The 15,433-nt window shown below is 46.7% G+C and overlaps 1 long non-coding RNA gene across 1 annotated transcript in view; it reads left to right on the plus strand.

Moving 5' to 3' along the window:
• Positions 1–840: 840 nt before the first annotated feature.
• LOC139052838 (uncharacterized) overlaps positions 841–15,433 on the plus strand; it is a 30,548-nt gene continuing 15,955 nt past the window's right edge. The window contains exon 1 of the long non-coding RNA XR_011510083.1: positions 841–926. This is a non-coding gene — a long non-coding RNA (uncharacterized lncRNA). The remainder of the gene's footprint in view (positions 927–15,433) is intronic.

A 15,433-nucleotide genomic window follows, 5' to 3' on the forward strand; every position in this document is an offset into this window, starting at 1 on the left:
TCCTTCACGTCTCTCTCTCTCTCTCCATGTGTATATAGCGAGCGAGAAGAAAGGGAACCGAGGGGCCCCATTTTTGTTTACCATATCATAAGGCAACAAACAAGGACACCAAGAGCAACGTAGTGGAAATTACACACTTAATAATTAAAGAAATGAGAAACTAATGGAAATGAAAGTGTATGAGGAAGAACTGGCCGCAGCTGATATACGAACCGACGTGCTCGCATCAAACCTGCGATGCTCTTGCCAATTGAGCTACTGCGGCGGCCCCGGTTTGCCATTCACTCACTGCAGTTTACTGGCAGAACTAACCCTGGGAGTGTTAGCCAGCGCCACCACTCACGAACCTAGGCGTCGGATGTGGAACACCCGTTTTGTCGCAGGCGTCACGAGTACATGATCTATTTCGGCAACGGCAGTCGCCCAATAAACGCACACAAGCTACCTAAAGGCATCAATGTCGCCGGATTTGAGACCCTCGTATTGTAATGATCGAGAAGAAAGGGAACCTAGAGGCCCGGTTTTTATTAACCATATCATAAGAAGCCAACAAAGACAACATAGGGCAAATCACTTGTACTTACTAAATGAATTAAAGACATGATAAATTATTGGACAAGAAAGTGGATCAAGCGATTCTTTTACCAGTTGAGCTAACCGCGGCGCCGTTTTGCCTTCCACCTTCTGGGGTACTTATGCTTTGCTACTAAACTAACCCTGGGAGTGTTACATTTCTGCGTTTCTTGTATACACAGCATGCACTTTATTTATTAAATGGCCACAAACAGTCTTTTTTCCATGACACGCTCATTTATTGTAATCTTTACTTACAGGCAACAAAAACACAAATCTGTCGACAACGAACTTGTTCTCCAGTTTATTCCCGTGCCTCCACTGTGGCTATGACATTCTGCTACTAACACAAGGTGAATGCTTCCTGTGTGAATGAAACTCCCTCTGCGGTGGCAAAACTACTAAAATTGTCAACGCACCTAGTCGTTCACCCTCCTCCGCCCCCCATTTACATGCCGTCAACATCCACTGTGAATATGTCATCGTAACGGAGTTAGGCAATCTCGATACATGGCTGTACCTATCATCACTACTATTATCGGTCTGGGAAGCTAATTGTGTGCGTTGAGTTCCGCCACAGTAGTATCAACGCGCGGTTAGAGATAAGAACTATACATATTGTGATCAATGTAGTTCAAGAACAAAACGCCTTCTGACTGTCGATGTAGCAGTACATACCGAGGTAATAAGGCCGATAATATAAACTATACCTGACAGTTGATGTCCAGTGCATAGTACTGTATACTTGACGTTTCCCCGGTGTAAAAAGAAATTTAAATACAATGCTTTAAAAGGGAAGGAGAATCCGTTGAAGGAAATCAACGTAACTCCATCACGTTCAAGTTCTAATACATTCGAGTATTTGCCTCCAGTCTCTCACAATCAGTGGTTGTAGCGAACTGATTCCAGCTCTTAATGCTAGCTCGGACTGCACTGCGGAAGCACGCATGGATTATTTCTGCCTTTCATCAGACATGAGGATTACAATTGTACAACGCAACTCTGAATGCGTGACAGTTGACACTTTACGGACAGGGTAATGCGAAAGTATAAGATTGCTCTCTGCACTCGAACACATGGTGGTAGATACGCTGAAAGACGCACGTCCGCGTTACCGCATGTTACTGTTTACCGCAATCAAATCATGGACATTACTTTGCAGAACACTAGCGCCTAATAAGTGTCTCAAATCACTCGCTCCGAAGTGCACCATGTAAATTAAAACAACAGCTGCACATAGTGTTGGGTGAGATAGATATACATCTAAGCTTTGTTTCAGCACTGAAATCAGGGTCAATAAAGAAAGATGGGCACGCCGCCATCGTTCCAAAATTCGCACGTGTCAAGGAAACTGAAATTGCTTTTCATGTCACGTGAAGTAATACGAGGAAAACGACAGGACGCCTCCTCCATTGCTTCAACGCCAGCACCTGAAAACACATTCAATTGACGCTGAAACACTTCCACATCGGCGATGGCAAACGGTGTTCAGTGGCTTCCTAGCAGCTTCCTGGGTCGGCGATGTAAGGAGTGGGAAAAATCAAGAGGCGCACAACCGAGCCCTACTAGTTGAAACATAACAGCCTCTCTTTACAGCCGCACTTCGACGCCAGCGGGAGGAGCAAGCTTGGTTTCCTCTCCCCTCAGTGTGCCACGCTCTGCTCCAGAACACTGTAGAATGAAGCAGATATTGGTAACATTTGTTGTTTAGCATTAACACCACAACGAGGAAGCGATAATGATACAAATATATAAATACCCTTAGTCGTCTGAATGTCACTCTGCAGGTTGTGTCGAAAATAACTCATTCAAAATAAGAGGTCGTGATATTTCATCACTTTTTAGCTTACAAAAGCTCTGGTTTAGCTACGAATGAAATATGTATCGCAGAATTCTAATCCTTAAATTGAATCTTATATGTTCCTATTGTGTCTGTGTGTGATGACAGTATTGATGGTAGTTTAAGTTTGCGCATTATAACTATCTTCATTTTTTGCGGAATCTTTTTTTTACTATATACATAGAGCAAGGAAAAAGTATGAACGACCACCAACTCGCCCTTTTCACTTCCATATTTTCTCTCTGACTTGTGGTAATTTGTGTGCCTTCAAAATAAAGGCGTCACGAAAAAGAGAAGGCCATTAGCAAGTTTATTTATGAATAATGGGTTATATAAAATGCCTAATGATGTCCTACGCAGCTACTCACTGCGCGGCCCTGTGTGGTAGCACGAGAGAGCACCAAGAGATAGAACTCGTGATGCTACCGTCGCGACGTTCGCATCCCCTGTGCCAATAGTCTGCGTTTTAATGTCACGCTACACAGATCTCCCGAGAAATGAAACCTAATGCAGTCTGTAGAGCAGCTGTTATCAAACATGTTCTCGGTTCGTTTAGTGCTGTTGGTATGTTTTATATAGTACATGCCTAAGACATTCGGTATGTACTCTCTCGCCTGTACAGCTAGCTATCAATGAATAAGAAAGCTGACCATGTGGGACCAATCTGGTTGCCAGCGATGTCCTTATAAGCTATATTATGGTGAATGAAAAGAAGTAAAAGTGTAAACAGGACGGTAATTTTTTTTTATCTCCCATGTGACTGAAATGCTATGGAAGAAGATATTGAATATTTACGATATATGCGCCTTCTGAGCTTGTGTGCTTTATATTATCAAGACAAATTACTTGCACAAGAAAAAATCAATCTCAGCTTGACAATTAAGTCATAATGCTAATGACGCCCGTAGCAGGAAGCTGACAAACTTAACAGCTTCTTCGCAAGTTATTGTCGAATTCCTTTTCAGCAATCTCCGAAAAATTCGTGGTATTTTCATGTTTTGTTTATAGACAGCCACATTCACTTTCGTCATGCTGTGTTAAACGAGCTGTTCCTTCAAGCCCCGGCCCCATGCAAACGGCGTAAAAAAAGCCGGTAGATTGTTTTCACCGACCTAGACTGGCTCAACGTGACAGGACGTCTGCTATCTTCAGGAAACTTCGAATGTGGAGCCAGCAGTCATGGCCAATGTCGGCGAGCTGAATCCTCCTGGCACCGGGTTGACTGAGGCACTGCACCGCCTCCTTGACGACGCCAGTCATTGTCATAAATTCGTCGATGCTACTTCTCCGGACGCGAAGCAGGATGCTGCGGATCCTCTTCTTGGCTTCAGCTTTAGTGACGTCAGCATCTTCCATCACCATTTCGAAGAGACGTGGGTGGTCATGCATCAGCTCGATGGCGCGGGCACCCTCGACGCCATCTTGTTCGCCCAGCACCAAGTCTGCAGCGTCCAAGACGGTGGATGCATTCTTCCTGGCCACTTCCTGCGTGTACAGAGAGGAGCCACGGTGGGTAAAGCCAGAGAAATGTAAGCGTGCGAAAGTAAAACGTTCCAAGCACTTCGGTATAGTCTACGCGAAAATGGAACTGAAGTGGACAGCGCGTGGAATCCATAAGGACATTGAAGGTAGCCGTCCATATACTATAAAAAAACATAACGCGACGTCTCCATCGTAGCATCGCTTGCTTTGTCGCAGAAATAATCTCGTAGATTGCCGATATGAAGTCTACGTAACGTGATTATGAACATCTTAACGTTAAGCGCCATCCAGTGCAATGACAGGATTTCGATTAGAGCAAACAAACATTACAGGCGTCCGCCATTGTGGGGCAGAAACTTCACCTTAATCATCGTCATCATCAGTCTATTTTTACGTCATCTGCAGGACGAAGGCCTCTCGCAGCGTTCTCCAATCACCGCTGTGCGAGCTGATTCCAAGTGTAGCTTGCAAGTTTCCCGATTTCTTCACTCCACCAAAGTACGTAATATATTCGTTCACAAAATTTTGGCGTATGTGCAGTTGAGGCAAGCATCCGACGTGATTGACGAGCGTGCTGTCACATCGTGATAGCAGTCGATGGTAACCACGACAGCTGATAACCATGATCTGCTGCCACGATAGCTTGGTGGTGTAATTAAACATTAAGCCGATGCAACCCCAGTCAAGACCTACGTTATTTGAGGCATTCACTGTTTAGTAAAAAATACTTGTCGTGATTCGTGTCTCCAACGAATCGGGTATAATCGCGTATACTCTCTCTCCCCGTATATATATATATATATATATATATATATATATATATATATATATATATATATATATATATATATATATAGGACGCATTGGGGAAATTAGCTGTTGTTGAAATGTACACAATACTCAATAACAAGGGAAATGAAAGTGGGCGAGAACGTCAAATGTCAAGGTTGGGACCTGGACCCACAACGTCAGCATTACGCATGCTTTAATTCACTACCAATTGTGCTACAGCCACGGTCATCAATATCAATCCGGCCACTAACATTGGGATCCATATTTACTAGATCTAGGGCCGTAGTAGCGTTAGCCTGCGCCGCTCATGGTGGCCGGATGCGTAACATCCCTTTTCTGATGCCCGATGGCGAGGATTTCGAATCTGGCGGTCTTGATGTCAGGTAGCGCGCGAAGGTTTATTAGTCACGTGCCTACTCACCTAAGATCACGTGTTACGGGACGCTGAACATGTTATTACATTCGAACTACCTTCACACACACTTTAGCATTCTCAGACTCCCCTTGTCGAAGTAGCCTATGTTTATTTTGGTGAACTGAGTGGCTTTCGAGAGCTTTATATTCGCAGTTATTATTCCAAAGGCTAATGGTAACCTTTTCTTTTGTTCGAGACCATTCAAAGTTTTAGTATTTAAGTATACTTCAGGTAAACTTGGTGAATCGTTGTTTTCAATTTGTTTTGTGTAAAAGAGACACAGTTCGTATTTCCTTCGTTCGTTAGCAGAACGTCTTAGTGTTAGACGTCGCTGTTGAGCATCATCATTGGCGATGCTATACAGGTTGTTTTCCACCAAGAATTTTAAATTTCGGGGGATTTTTTATGGTGGTTATGTACTTTGACTGAGGCTTATCGTCCTCATTTGCACGTAGGGCCTCTTTTGTACCACCGACGCTGTTTTCACGAGCATGACAGCTAGGAAAATCGTGAAAAGGACACCACCGCCATCTTGTTAAGAACACATTGTTTTCCAATGCCCACCTAATGTAATCCTCGCGCACTGTAGTGCGTCTCCTTCTCGCCTACGAAATCATCATCATCATCAGCCTGGTTTCGCCCACTGCAGGGCAAAGGCCTCTCCCATACTTCGCCAACTACCCCGGTCATGTACTAATTGTGGCCATGTTGACCCTCCAAAATTCCTAATCTCATCTGCCCACCTAACTTTCTGTCGCCCGTGCTACACTTCCCTTCCCTCGAAATGCAGTCCGTAACCCTTAATGAGCACCGGTTATTTTCCCTCCTCATTACATGTCCTGCCCATGCCCATTTCTTTTTTTTATTTCGACTAAGATGTCATTAGCGCGCGTTTGTTCTCTCACCCAATCTGCTCTTTTCTTATCCCTTAACGTTACACCTATCATTCTTCTTTCCATAGCTCGTTGCGTCGTCCTCCATTTAAGTAGAAGCCTTTTCGTAAGCCTCCAGGTTTCTGCCCCGTACGTGAGTACTGGTAAGACACAGCTGCTATACACTTTTCTCTTGAGGGATAATGGCAACCTGCTGTTCATGATCTGCGAATGCCTGCCAAACGCACCCCAGCCCATTCTTATTCTTCCGATTATTTCTCTCATGATCCGGATCAGCAGTCACTACTTGTCCTAAGTAGACGTATTCCCTTACCATTTCCAGTGCCTCGCTACCTATCGTAAACTGCTGTTCCCTTTCGAGGCTGTTAAACATTACTTTACTTTTCTGCAGAATAATTTTTAGTCCCACGTACCCTTCTGATCTGCCGCTCCAGGCAGAAATGCCTACCAAATGCATGAGCATTTTGCACTGTTTTGATAATCAGCCTGGAGCGTGAAGCCTGGCAGTAATTACCCATCATCAATGTAGTGCGATTACTTAGTGGTTAGCGCGTTCAACTCGGCAAAGTACATTGCCCCAGTGTAACGGAGTTCAGATTCCAGTGTGGTCGGCTGTGGAGATCCGTAGTAATTTTTTTTTCTTCGCGCTTAGGCAAATGGTGGAGCTGGGAATTACGAGGTGGCTTGGGACGTTGAAAGAAAAGCATAATCGTTGTGCCACGGCCACTTTCATGTATTTAAGCGCTCTCGCAGTAACGCTTTCTAGTGATTCGGTCATGCTCGACTCGCATACCTCGAACGTCTTTACGTGAACGTAAGGGGAAAGTCAAATTCAATTGGATGAAGTGTCGGAAGGGATATTTTACATATGGGAGACTTAACGATGTACTTCATTACTTTAAATTTGCAGGCACAGAGACGTGCAGTGTGCTGCAGTCTATTCGGCAACGGCCAAGCAAAGCTTACTGACTGATTAGTCAGTACCAAGAATAATTCCGTTAAGTCCCAAGGAGTCTCCCACAGGGAACTCTGGCAAGTTCATCATTCAGAAAACATAATAGTCATGCTTGACAGGTAGATTTGTCTGCGCCTTGTTGTAGCCTTTTTGAGATCCAGCGAGAGGGTGGCAGGTCTTGTTGTGAAACTCAATAAGAGGTACAAAATGAAGATTGTACAGGTCTACGCCCCTACATCCAATCATGATGACCAGGAAGTCGAAAGCTTCTATGAAGACGTGGAATCGGCGATGGGTAGAGTGAAAACTAAATACACTATACTAATGGGCGACTTTAATGCCAAGGTAGGCAAAAGCAGGTGGGAGACAAGGCAGTGGGCGAATATGGCATAGGCACTAGGAATAGCAGGGGAGAGTTATTAGTAGAGTTTGCGGAACAGAATAATATGAGGATAATGAATACCTTCTTCCGCAAGCGGGATAGCCGAAAGTGGACGTGGAGGAGCCCGAACGGCGAGACTAGAAATGAAATAGACCTCATACTCTGCGCTAACACTGGCATCATACAAGATGTGGACGTGCTCGGCAAGGTGCGCTGCAGTGACCACAGGATGGTAAGAACTCGAATTAGCCTAGACCTGAAGAGGGAACGGAAGAAACTTGTACATAAGAAGCCGATTAATGAGTTAGCGGTAAAAGGGAAAATAGAGGAATTCCAGATCAAGCTACAGAACAGGTATTCAGCTTTAACTCAGGAAGAGGACCTTAGTGTTGAAGCAATGAACGACAATCTTGTGGGCATCATTAAGGAGTGTGCAATGGAAGTCGGTGGTAACTTCGTTAGGCAGGATACCAGCAAACTATCGCAGGAGACGAAAGATCTGATCAAGAAACGCCAATGTATGAAAGCATCTAACCCTACAGCTAGAATAGAACTGGCGGAACTTTCGAAGTTAATCAACAAGCGTAAGACAGCTGACATAAGGAAGTATAATATGGATAGAATTGAACATGCTCTCAGGAATGGAGGAAGCCTAAAAACAGTGAAGAAGAAACTAGGAATTGGCAAGAATCAGATGCATGCGTTAAGAGACAAAGCCGGCAATATCATTACGAATATGGATGAGATAGTTCAAGTGGCTGAGGAGTTCTATAGAGATTTATACAGTACCAGTGGCACCCACGACGATAATGGAAGAGAAAACAGTCTAGAGGAATTCGAAATACCGAAGGTAACGCCGGAAGAAGTAAAGAAAGCCTTAGGAGATATGCAAAGGAGGAAGGCAGCTGGGGAGGATCAGGTAACAGCAGATTTGTTGAAGGATGGTGGACAGATTGTTCTAGAGAAACTGGCCACCCTGTATACGCAATGCCTCATGACCTCGAGCGTACCGGAATCATGGAAGAACGCTAACATAATCCTAATCCATAAGAAAGGGGACGCCAAAGACTTGAAAAATTATAGACCGATCAGCTTACTGTCCGTTGCCTACAAAGTATTTACTAAGGTAATTGCAAATAGAATCAGGAACACCTTAGACTTCTGTCAACCAAAGGACCAGGCAGGATTCCGTAAAGGCTACTCAACAATAGACCATATTCACACTATCAATCAAGTGATAGAGAAATGTGCAGAATATAACCAACCCTTATATATAGCTTTCATTGATTACGAGAAAGCGTTTGATTCAGTCGAAACCTCAGCAGTCATGGAGGCATTAAGGAATCAGGGTGTAGATGAGCCATATGTAAAAATACTGAAAGATATCTATAGCGGCTCCACAGCCACCGTAGTCCTCCATAAAGCAAGCAACAAAATCCCAATAAAGAAAGGCGTCAGGCAAGGAGATACGATATCTCCAATTCTATTCACAGCATGTCTACAGGAGGTATTCAGAGACCTGGATTGGGAAGAATTGGGGATAAAAGTTAATGGAGAATACCTTAGTAACTTGCGATTCGCTGATGATATTGCCTTGCTTAGTAACTCAGGGGACCAATTGCAAGCAGTCCTTCAGTCGTCTATCGTATAACCTGCGCGTAGAAGAAGAGAAAACAAAAAGGTGCACGAAAGATTTAGCGAGTAAACAGTTGCTTCACAGTGAAAGATGACGAGCGCGTTTACCTCAAGGGATGTTACCTTTGTTGTATAGCATGTTTTGACCACAAAGAGAAAGATTATCGCCAATCATGGGCCATGTATATAAAAGGCAAGAAACGCTGCGAGGATGTACCGCTTTCTTTTTCTTTCTTTTTTTTATTGTTAAGCATGGACTGGGCCAAAAATTTCACACGGCCTATAAGCCGTGGGATAGGATTGACGAAAAGGATTAAGGAGTGGAGACTATTTACAATGTATGTTTACAAAGGACAAAGCAGCGCTGGCCAGTTCAGCCGACAGCTAGAGAGCCAGAGAGCGTTCGCCGTCTTTGTCGGGGCGCCCGCGTGCGTCGTCCATAAGAAACTTTCAATATGCATGCGTAATTATCCCCGGTGGCAGAAGCACCGTCCCGGTGCATCTAAATAGCGGTGATAACAGGAGAGTAATATGGTTTGAGGCGTGCGATATGCAAAACGTCAGTGGATTTCGAGGCAGATGAGGCACTGGCACTGACTGGGGCGATTTGGTCCGTAACAGGTGTCACGGCAAGGAGCACTCGATATGGGCCTGTGTACAGAGAAAGCAGTTTTTCTGACAGGCCAACATGACGAGTCGGGGACCACAGGAGTACCAGAGATCCAGGCGAAAAGTGGATGTCTCTGTGGTGGCGATCGTACAAACGCCGTTGCTCTTTTTGCGAGTACAGGAGGCGAGCGCGGACAATTTCGCGTGCTTGCCCTGCCCTCATGATGGCGTCAAGTGCATTTCGGTAGTCTCTGCTGCGGCGGATGGAAGGGATGCGTCCGGTAGCAATGTGGGTTCTCGGCCAAACAACATAAAAAACAGGAATAACCGGCAGTGTCGTGACGCGAATAATTATATGCAAGAGTGACATAGGGTGGGGCAAGGTCCCAATCGGTCCCAATCCTTCCTCACTGAGGCAATCGCCGGCGGTGTCTCTGCGTGCGTCGGCCTTTACCTCTGCTGCGACAGTGACTGATGGAAATCCTTAAAGGTCAACCCTGTCGATTTCTCGGTGTCCATCTCTGTTCATAAAAGTTTGAAAATACGCTCGCTTTTGCACTCTGGTTATCGACCGGTGCCAAACAATATGGCTGCAAGACATTTAGGTTTACTTAAAATGAATTTTGAAGACTGGTCGTGAGTTCTAGCCACCCCCTGTTTCTGACGTCAAAGACTACGCCGCCACTGTCGCTGAAATCACGTTGTCTGTCAATCACGTCAGGACATGTCATCGACCATCAGCTGCGCTTCTTTGGCGTCAGCGCCACGTGTATTGCGTGTCTACCACGCGTTTACGCTGTACTATGCGTGTTTACACTGTGGTAGTGTATGATCTGACGTCATCGACTCATCGTGACGTTACACAATGCAGGCACCCGTTCCAGTATTACGTTTATGGGTTACTTAAATTGTTGTTCGATTTCTATGCAAATTGAACCACCCCAGCGGCTTTCAATACTACTTCAAAATAGTCTTATCTGGTTTAAAAAACACCGGAGTTGCCCTTTGCGTGGCTGAATGTAGTCCGACGTAGCGTCAGCGCGCGCACATGATACGTCAGGTTGTTGAGAACAACCAGCGCCCATACACTGTAAACGAAAATAAACCCACCTGGGAGTTTTTAGGAGGTGATGTGCCCTAAAACCTCCCCTCTCAAATATTTACTCCGATGTATGGGAGCAAAACAGCGCCATCCCCTCGTTTCACTCCGCTGGCTAGCTGCGGGAGTATTAAGGCGACCTGACGCGATTTTACTCCGCTTAAAAATCTTGTTCTCCCGTGAAACTCCGACAGGGAGTTTTAAAAAACTCCCCTCCGCCGATACAGGTTTGTCACGTGGCGCTTCCCATGAGGCTGTGCGCCTCGCCAGCGACCGGGCGCGTTCGGCGGAGCGGGCAGTGGTCATGGCTGACGGTTTGTTTACGTCTGTGAAGTGTCGTTCCGTGACAGCATTTCGTCAATTTGTTTCCCGTATTTCCTTCCAGAAAGTGTTATAGGCATGCCTGAAGCTCACTGTATCTCAGCTTCAAGTACATTAGCTGTGATCGCTTTGCTGACAACGATGATTGCAAGAACCACGTTTTCAAGTGCGGGAAAAGGCTTAGGTATACCTCGAAGCTGCTCACTGGCTCGTGATGTCCGCTCACGTTCTGGCTGTGTTTTCGTGCTGCGTCACCCTGTCTTGTGTTCTTCAGTACGTGAAATGCGACTTCTATGTCCTTTTAGTACATGCTGACAACGTCCAGTGTAGTGTTTGAAAGGACCGCGTAGCAATGGCAACAGTAGCAACTGTTCGAGCGACGACATCCGTGCTAGTCGCGCATGAATGGCGTAACCCAAGTTTGTTGCGGTGCTGTGTTGCCAGTGAGAAAGACCGGAGTGCAAGCAACTGTTTTTATGTATCTGTGAACGGACATCCTCGCCCGACGAAAAACGGTAGGACATGAGTATGCGTACTGAAAATAAAGCTTCTTATTGAGCGATGTGAATCGAATTATTATCGCGCATATATGTTTTGGTCACGTCGTTGCTTCCTATATTGCATTAACATTACGCTCTATCCGAGACACTGATTTAGACGAATGCCTGCTGGCTCCGAGTTTAGGGATTCACTCGACAGATCAGCGATGTAGCTCCTTTTCGCAACCGAGACAGATTGCTCGGACGCAGAGCAAGTAGTGCGGTGTATAAAATGTATGACTGCGCATTTCTCGGTGTTAATTATGTCGGCTGCTGCGGGTCATGCTCAAACGTAATAATTTCTTGCTACGCTACCACTATATCGCAAAAATTTAATTTTGCTATGCAACACATGCACTTACATTTTTCTTGCTTACTGTAACTAACGCACTACTTCTTGGTCGCGAACGCCGGCAGTGTACGAAGTCGCTTCAGCACTCACAGAATGGCATGATAATTTTGAAAAATTACGCCATTAACTTTTTCTCTCTCACTATTTTGAATTAGCAGTTTTGTGTTGTTTAAGGTATTCTGTTAATTTCAGAGAAAGAGATCTCGTATGAACGAGCATGTGAGTCGTAATTCTGAAAACAGCACAGCTGCTCCCTAGGCGGTTTCGAGGCACACAATATCGTGGCTATATATACTGGCACCGTTGCTTCGTGAGTATCGCGTGTACATGTGATGTCTTTCAAATTTCTGCATTGGGCGTTTCTGAAATGTTTATGTATGTCATGATATATGTGCTTTCATTGACTTGTTCCGTCGAATTCGACGCGGTCTCGTGTGCATATTTCGAAATTTGACCAGCAGCCTCTGCATGTAAACATGTTCGCGCAAACTCACGCGATGGTTCTTTTTATACTCCCGTTGCACCTCGAAAAAACTCCGTCAATAGCAAAGCAAAAAATCAAGAAAAGACAGAAAAAAATTCCCATAATTCCACGCGAAAATTCCGCTCGTACGGAGTAAAAATTCTACTCCGATCATACGGAGCAAAAAAAAACTCCGAACCGGGGGGTCGCTATAGGACAAGCAGTATACTCCCACCTCGGAGTTATTTCCGTTTACAGTGTAGTGCAACCGATGGTACGACGCAGTGGCGCCACCAACGTATCAGAACGCGCCCGACACGACGATCGCGCGATCAGTGGCACGAGCGCGTCTCTGTTACAACGTGATGAGCACAACCAGTGCTCATCACGTTGGGGAAGCGGACCAATCGCGGATGCCAGCGCCAGTGCCGTTATATGGTTATCTATATTCTGTGCACTGGCTGAACCCCATCGAAAGCCTCTCTACTTCAGCGTACTCCTCGCTTTTTGAGAGCCAATTAGATAAGGAAAACCGGTCAATGTAGGCAATGTTATTCCTGGCAGGGGTGCGGGAGGGTACGGCAGGGGTGCAGGACGCAAGGTAGGTGACGTCAGCAACGTTTCGACATAGCGGGTACACAATGCGCTCTGGACGCCGTAATTAGGCGTGACTCCCCTCCCTACCCCTGCAGAAGCATTGCAGGGATTGCCGCGCTTGCCTCTGTGTTCACATGTGACAGCAACGACTGACCAGGGAGAAGGAAGGAAAAGGGTTCAACCGAATCAGTCCGACACAGTCAAACCGACGCAGTCATGAAAGGGGTGAATAACCTTACACTTCTGGCGCTCATGGCAGGTCACTTAACGTGACGCGATGGCACGAAATTGCGCCGCCAAAAAGCTTTGCCAATGAGCAATGCTTCCTTCAGGTCTGTTCTGTAGAGTGAGTGAATGAATGGCATGCCCTGTGTTCTGTGCCCAGAGAATTCAGGTTGAACATCGCAAAACGTTCCATCGTAACAGTCAACAAAGGCGACTTAGTCCGTTGCAAAGTCGGCTGTATTAAGCTACATAGGAAATAACAAGAACGACTATGCACAGCGTCTGTGACTCGGGACTTTCCGGGTGCATCTGCGGGTGCCGTCGCAAAGGCCAAGGCAGAACATCCTAGAGTGCGCCAGCCTGCAATACGACCCCAGTGGGTTCCCATATCCAGGCGCAATGTGACCGTAACTTCGTACATGCGCGATAACGTTACTTGCGAGAGGGTCAGCTTTCCCCTTGTACAAGCCAATGCAATGACCATCGACAAATCATCGGCTGCGCACAAATGGGATAAGAGGCACCCTCTGCGGCTCGTGTACGTCGCACTATTGCGTGCCACCGCTGTTGAAGGCTTCTACCTAATAAATTGAAAGAATGACTTTACATTTAAGCAGCGAAGTGGTACCGCGAATCGAACGCTTCGTGACGGGATAGTTTTTTTAAATAAGCGGTAATTAACCACTTGATCACATAATCGACAAGCTCCAACGGTCGGCAAGAACGGGATACGTCTCAAACGTGTCCTTCAATGTTCAGTCTACACGCCCCATACGTTGAAGTGAATTGCGCAATGCCGAAAGCAGACATCATCGCCTTGTCGGAAACATGCAGTAGCGACCCGCAACCGACTCCCAACGAGTGTGCTACTGGAAGCGACAGTCTTACAGGTGTGCCGGAGTGGCCACTTGCAAGAACGAAATGGCCGCCCGTCCGTCCAAAGGGCCGGTAATGTTGGGACCACCGGATTGCGAAGCCAGGTGCGCAATTCTTGACGGCGATGCTGACGCCTGGGATCTGCATCTCAAGTGCGGTGACGTCGACGTTACACTGGCAGCTGGTAACATCGCCCTCTCGGCGACGCAAAAAGAAATCAAACGCTTCCGTTCGCTTTAACATCGCTCAATATGCACCCCGGGGCGTTGAACCCTGGTTGAGAAAGCACCAGTGTAAATACGCGCCACCGGTGTTCGACGCGATTTCACCGTTCATTGGAGGAAACGCGAAAACCGCTGGCTGCCAACTTTTATGCAAGAGGTATTTTGTGTGCGATTCGGGATCTGCGACTACAACGCACTATCACCAACTTATGGCGCATTCACGCCGAAGGCGGGGCGGGCAAAGCGGGCAGGCGGAAAGCGGCGAAAACGTCCTCGCCGAGCGGGCAAAGCAGGCGGAAAACGCGGCGGGCAGCCCGATCGCTCTCGGACCGATTTTTGCCGCCCCGCCGGAGCTTCCCGCTTTCCCGCAGCGAACCAGGGCTCGAGGAGACAAGCCGACTCAAAAGGCATGCACCCAGACAGCTGGATTTTGCGCTGCACTTTTGATCGACACCTTTAAATGTTCCGCGATGCTATGTGACAAGAGACACGACGTACTCAAGAACACTGAATACAAGTATCAAAGCACTGGCATGACCGATTCGCTCTCGTTCTTGCAAGGCGGGGCGAACCCACCAGCGGTGTCGGCGGGCGGTCTTCGAGCTTTCTGCTGCTCGTCTTGAAAAGCTCCTGAAGTGGCAGCGAGTAGAATGCCAACTATTTCGTCTTCTTCGTCCGAGCTGCTTCACAAGTGGTTAGCAAGCGCGAGCGGCCGTCCAGACGACGGTAGCGCGGTGACGACGCTCGCGCGCACGCGTTGAGGACGGGCGACTGGTGCCAAGAGATGGCGGCACGTGTGCCACGAAAACGCCGGATGCTCCGCCTTCACTGGCACGCGGGCCGCCAGGCAAGCCGTCCGGTCTGAACAGGCGCGCCCGCTCACCGCCTCGCCGCGTTGAAAATCCGCTTGGCCGCTTGGACGCTCCGCTTTCGGTGTGAATGTGCCCTTATAGAGGCAATTCCTTGTAAAAGAAAATGTAGCAGTTTTCTCGTGTGAAATTATTATGCCTCTGCGTCGAAAGATATAAATATAAGCGTTAGACAAGCTTGTGGATTTTAATGAACGGCTTCAATGAGTACTTGAGTCAGATGCCCATATGCTCAAGTCGCCTCCATACAGTGAATCATTCAAGGTAGCAGGCAAGCGATTCCAGTTCGTGC

The sequence above is a fragment of the Dermacentor albipictus genome, unplaced genomic scaffold, assembly GCF_038994185.2.
Source record: "Dermacentor albipictus isolate Rhodes 1998 colony unplaced genomic scaffold, USDA_Dalb.pri_finalv2 scaffold_39, whole genome shotgun sequence".
NCBI classification, from domain to species: Eukaryota; Metazoa; Arthropoda; class Arachnida; order Ixodida; family Ixodidae; genus Dermacentor; species Dermacentor albipictus.